This window comes from Chenopodium quinoa, unplaced genomic scaffold (genome assembly GCF_001683475.1).
Source record: "Chenopodium quinoa cultivar QQ74 unplaced genomic scaffold, ASM168347v1, whole genome shotgun sequence".
NCBI lineage: Eukaryota > Viridiplantae > Streptophyta > Magnoliopsida > Caryophyllales > Amaranthaceae > Chenopodium > Chenopodium quinoa.
Window position 1 is genome coordinate 18,941,859 of NW_018742204.1, and position 6,000 is coordinate 18,947,858.

The 6,000-nt window shown below is 30.9% G+C and overlaps 1 long non-coding RNA gene across 1 annotated transcript; it reads left to right on the top strand.

Moving 5' to 3' along the window:
* The first annotated feature begins 2,445 nt into the window (after window positions 1-2,445).
* LOC110721254 lies at window positions 2,446-5,729 on the top strand. Its single transcript, XR_002511418.1, has 3 exons — window positions 2,446-2,672; window positions 3,410-4,432; window positions 5,545-5,729. It is a non-coding gene; the product is annotated as an uncharacterized LOC110721254 (long non-coding RNA).
* Window positions 5,730-6,000: the final 271 nt, after the last annotated feature.

Consider the following 6,000-nt stretch of genomic DNA (forward strand, 5'->3'; position numbering starts at 1 on the left):
TTAGTTTAGAAATTTGAGATAAGGTTCTTAACAATCATAAGAGTTTAATTACCTTCATCTCACACTCTTGAATGTTCAACGAAACACAACAACACACATAATTACCTTGATATATATGTACTTACCAAGTTCCCTTCACTTCAACCACCAACCTTCCTTAAGGAACATGTTCACAAGTGAAACTTGAATATTCATGATCAAGTTCTTTCAATATCTCCTTCTGTTCCTTAGCTTTCTCAGGCTTCATGAATAAAATCCTTCATCATCTAAAGATTCAATAATCACCTTTTTTTTTTTTGGTGACTTTCAAATTTTTCTTTTACAGTAATGAAGATAGAACTTACTCATATACTATTGAGTTCCACACCAAATATATGAACCACTTTAATTGGTTCCTCCCTTATTTTACCTTAGTTCCTTATCATTCTTTTTCATCTTGAAATTTATTATGGAAATTCCTCAAGCTGATTATTCCTCCAAGACATCAAATGATAAATCATACGCACTTCATTCCTTTCACAACTTCCCCCTCGACATGTATTCATCAACTCTTCATGTATCATTGAACCATAAAAAGGGATGAGTTTAACTTAGAGCACATGGATTAAGTGAAAATAGAGTGGGAGGATATGAATGAGCTAAGGAAAACATAATGAATAAGGATCTTCAAAGTTATGTATATGTAAGATATGAAAATGAGAAACACAAACCATAACACAACACGAACACTCAACGTAATGTTGTAGAATAATGTTGTTTTCGAAGATGAATGGTGTGGATAATTTGAAAGTTGGCAAAAACATAGGTTCGTTTCCTCTAGAATATATAACCATATGAGATAAAATAGTTTGGGAATGTACCTGTCCTATTCCATCAAAGTTTCTTCCATTGTTCCTTTGGCAACTTAGGATTTTTGTATTTGACAACATACATAATACTCAACGATACCCTTTGACACTTTTAGGCAAGTAAATATGTCTTTTACAACACCATAATTAAGTGTGACACATTACACTTAAGCGTATGTATGTATTTTACTTCATTTATAATGTGCACAAGAAACCACACTTAACAATTATAAGAAAGAAATATGTATATATGCTCATGCCATACTTCAACATATTTTATTCCTTAAAAGAGTCCATACTTTACTAATTAGGTGAAAGCATAAGAAAGAGATTCCACATATTCAAACATCATATTGCAAGTTCCTTAATAAATACAACACTCAATTCAACATCAGCTATGTAATATCGTAAGAGGACATACCTCAAGTTATATTTCACCATGTATCACAATAAATTTGCAATGGACCGAAATTTGATGGCTAAGTTACGAGTTCCTCAAGGATTTGTTCCATCCTCTTGATACACTCACATCCGATGCGAACAATCACTTTTGACTTGAAACTCATTAAGTCACTTTGATGTCACTGGCCATCTTTTTTTTAAAGTTCCTTGTCGTATTTTTGTCGATTAGACCACCATGCCTTTCTCTTATTTTGGATGCTGATCCAAAGAGAAAATGAGTTCCCCATCATGCTTTTACAAGGTTAGAAATCCCTTACAGAAAGATTCGTTAGTTGCACCAAAGATATAAACAATATAAGTATTTACAGCTAATAAATCAATAAGTTCCTCTTGAAAATAAAACAATTAATTTTCTCATTAGCTTCAAGAGGGAACTTGAATAATCTCCTATGCCATTGAGTATGAACCTGCTTCAACACTTAAAGAGCTTTGTTAGGTTCATAAATATGGCAAAAAGATTTAGGATTTTCACATCCTAAAGGTTGTTCCTCATAGACATCCTTAATTAGAATATTTAGAAAATTCATATTAGACATCTATTACAAACAACTTGATTCCCATGTAAGCAGCAAAATAAATGATATGCAATCAACTCATTATCTAGCTATAAAAATACGAACCTGACAAAGTTCCTTGTTGTAGGAACTATGCTCATATCTGTTCATAAAGACTTATCAAATGATTTTTGGTGTTCCTAAATAAGTTCATGGTTCTACACCTTAGCTAATTCATTTACACCTTGTTGGAAGGCTTCATGTGTTCCTTGGTCAAGATATGCTCTAAATCCCTTCAAGAAACTAACACTTTATGATACGTTAGAGCTTAAGGAACTACAAGACAATGTAGCTGATTTATGCTGATTTATAGAGTGACATACTTCTGTAGAAATTCCACTAGTTACAAAGGAACTAACACTACTACAAAATGAGTAAAATCTCGACGCTTAAGCCTCGACGCCGAGGTAATAGTGTTAGTGGGTAAATACCATATGCGTGTTTTCTGGACGCTTTTTAGGTCGATATAAATTTTTGACGCCAAAAAGCGTCGAGAATGCTAGATTGCTAGACTGTGCCAGTCACGTGACTGTAATTATCTCGGTTCACTATCTCAGATTTAATTTGAGAATATTAAAACCGCCCAAAGCAAACACGAAACCCCTTTCAATTCTCTGTTCTCAACCCTTACTATTCATCCTCTCTACGACTCTACTTCATCCTAAATTCGCATTGAGGTTTAGAGCGTCATGAATGTCATAATCAGATCTTGGTTCTCCTTGCACTGCTCATATGCTTGCTGAATATCTCTATTCACCTTTAATGGCATTCAATTTCATCTCTTTCGATCTTTGTCGATAATATTCAGGTACCTTGTTTCTTCCATGGCTTGAATTTTGTTTTGTTAAATTGAGTTCTTTAGACTGTGTTTAGAAGTAATGTCACGAAATTATGGTCATAAATGGGTTTGATTCATGAGCAATAGATATTTTAGGGTTTCTTTTTGTTCTACCATTTGAATAAAATTCCAAATAATTAGCCCTCTTTTATTCTTTGTATGAATGAAGGACGATTTCGATCTCTTTAATTAATCTTGTATCGTGTTAATTTGTTAATTGGGATTCTGTTTTGCAATTTTTTGGTATGAGTTCAGAAATTGCATAAATTGGGTTTGGATTTTTTAGAGTTCGATGTAATTGAATACTAGGGGGGTCTATAGTGGCGCTTATCTGTGTTTAGAAAATCAATAAAACAAGGAAATTGATTGCATTTTAACAATCATTGAATGTAATTCATTGAGAGAGAGTGAGAAAGGTTACTAGTAAGCTGTGCGGTGGGCAGTGTGGAAGGGGAGGAATTTGTTCCTGGCATATATGTGCTATACTTGTTCTTCTAGTGTACATTGGTGAAGTAGATTACTTTGCTATGAATTATATTGTTTTAATATTGATGTCTCATCAAAAAGATTTTTTTTCATTGAATATAGGAATTCTTTGGTTATTAAGGTTTTGGTACAAAGTGAAAAACGATACCTAAATTGAAGATTATGGATTAGGTTGTATATTTAATCAGATTATGGATTATTTTGCTATTTGTTGAATGCAGGAACTTGAATTTCATTCCAAGTTGGACTAATTTATAACCTTTATGGGTATGTCTCTGGATGATTGTATTGTTTTCTAAAATTGGACTCTCATATCATGCTTTTGCTTTTATAATATGTTCCAAATTCCAATCAGAGTGAAATGTTTCAAATTCCAATCAGGAAGACAGTACATGAATATAAAATGGTCCTAAAACCATATTGCAACTTTGGTAGAGATGTTATGAAGGGCTCTTAAATCTTCAAAAGTTATTTCATTGGCAATTGGACTAAGAGGGACTATATTTTGGGAACTTTATACATATGCATAAAGCTATTTTTTAAAATTAATAAAATTAGTGTAATGGTTTTGCTTTTGCTACATAGCTTATTATTAAACTTAATAGGTAATTAGGGAGTATTAATAACTGGACAAAAGAGGTCAGTGGATGCTTAAGTAAGAAAATTCGACAAATATTATGCCTTGAATTGATTTGGTGCACTGGTTGAGCAAGTATTGTTTATTGTAGCGTCTGATGTATGCTCATTATTTGATAAGTTCTTGTATTTTATTGCTGTTATTCTTAATTATTTGTGGTTGTGGTAGATGGGAAAAGGAGTACGTAACTAGGTGGGGTGTGAGATATGACTAATTTTCCCAAGCCAAAACGCTTTCCTTTAAGAAAGGGGTGGCGTCTTACAGTCTTACTCCATGTAAGAGGTTACTTATTCTTGTAAATGAATTATCTTTAGTCTCTCTACACTTAAGGTGATTTATTCTAATAAAGATGAGTACTTATTATGTGTATAAAATTTGGCTTAGGTGACATTTAGCTTCAGTAGCTGTTGCTTTTATTATGAAATATTCATTCTTAGGTTTTATATCATAGTATCAATATCCATGATTGAGTTTTTTTGTTTATGTATGATCTTAATTTAATATTCCACTCTGTTAGCTCAGATTTGAGGCTGGAACACTAGCTATTTGTGAAGCCATTGAGATTAAGAGCAGCTATTAACTATTTATTTAGAATCGGCATTACACGGTAGATCATTGTCTTACACTTGATATCTTCATGTCTTGCCGCTTATTGATTTCTTATATTCATCAGCTTTGATTTCTTATATTCATCAGCTTTGATTTTTGAAACTTTAATATCCAATATCGTACCTTGAATGGAGCTTTCATCAGTCACATTCTTTGTTCATAAGAAGGTAGGATATAATTAATCAATATGACTTTTGACCTTTTGAGCATGGAGTATGGATTCTTGATATTTTTGCATTTAACTTCCTTATGTTATATGGATATCCATATCTGTAAGTCATAAACATTTTGCCATGTTTTATGTAAACAACTTTATGATTCATTTATGCATAATGTAGATATTGATTGTTACTATTACATTAATTATTACTATACACTTTTTTTTTAGTTCTACACCATTGCTTTGGTATTAAGGGGCCTGCAGACAATTTATATAAACGACACTATATGCAAGTGTTATATTAATCCATGTTTTATTTCTCTCCGTCTTCTCAATATTCTAATGTACTAATCCATTGCATCTATTGTTGTCTACTTGTCTAGTTTTGTTGCTGTGCTGGATCTAGAACTGAATTTCAGAACTAAAAATCAGATTTGAAATCAGAGCTGAAATCCAGAACTGAATTCAGAGCTGAAATCCAGAACTGAATTCAGAACTAAAAATCAGATTGAAATCAAATGTGAAATTCAAAATGCTTGTGTGTGTGTGTGAAATTCAGAGCTTGTGTGTGTGTGTATAAGCGTCGATTATCCTTTTTATTAGCTTTGTCATTGTTTATATTTACTTATATACGTGTTGAACCTCATATAAATTGTTTAATCTTATGCTTTGATATTTATCATAGTATAATTATGGCGCTTCATTATACTTGGTTGATACAAAGACTTTTATTAGTTTCTATTGTAGACTAGTCCTTATTCCTTAATATGCTCTGAAAATTGTAGTTTTCTCAGCAATGTATGTTCTGGTTTAAATACATTGGTCTTTTAGTTGTTTGAATACAGAATGTTGAATCTTGAGCCTATATTATGTAATGTACTAATTTATAGTTTTTTTTTTTTTTTTTTTTTTTTTTTTTTTTTTTTTTTTTTTTTTTTTTTTTTTTGAAGATTGGAAAAGGCAATGTAGGTGCAACAAGAGAATAGGTCGGAACACTTGAGCATTAAAACAAGCGACTATATATAAGGCCATCATCTATCTATCTATTTTGGTTTTTAGTCTTATATTAGTGATGTATTTATTTAGGGACAAGCTACTATAATATGCGACGTTTTATTTTATTTTTAATTTTTAGTATATATATATATATATATATATATATATATATATATATATTGTGTTGATGTTTTCTTTTATAAATTTGGTTATTCACTACGTACTCTTATTATTGTTGATTATTATTATTATTATTTTTTTATTTTTTATAAATTTGGTAATTAACTACATACTCTTATTTATGATAAATTTAAATAACTATAATGTATGTATGATGGTAATAATTTAATAAAAGGAAAAAAAAAGCTTTAAATTTTTTTTTTAAACGCTTTTTAATGTATACATATTGT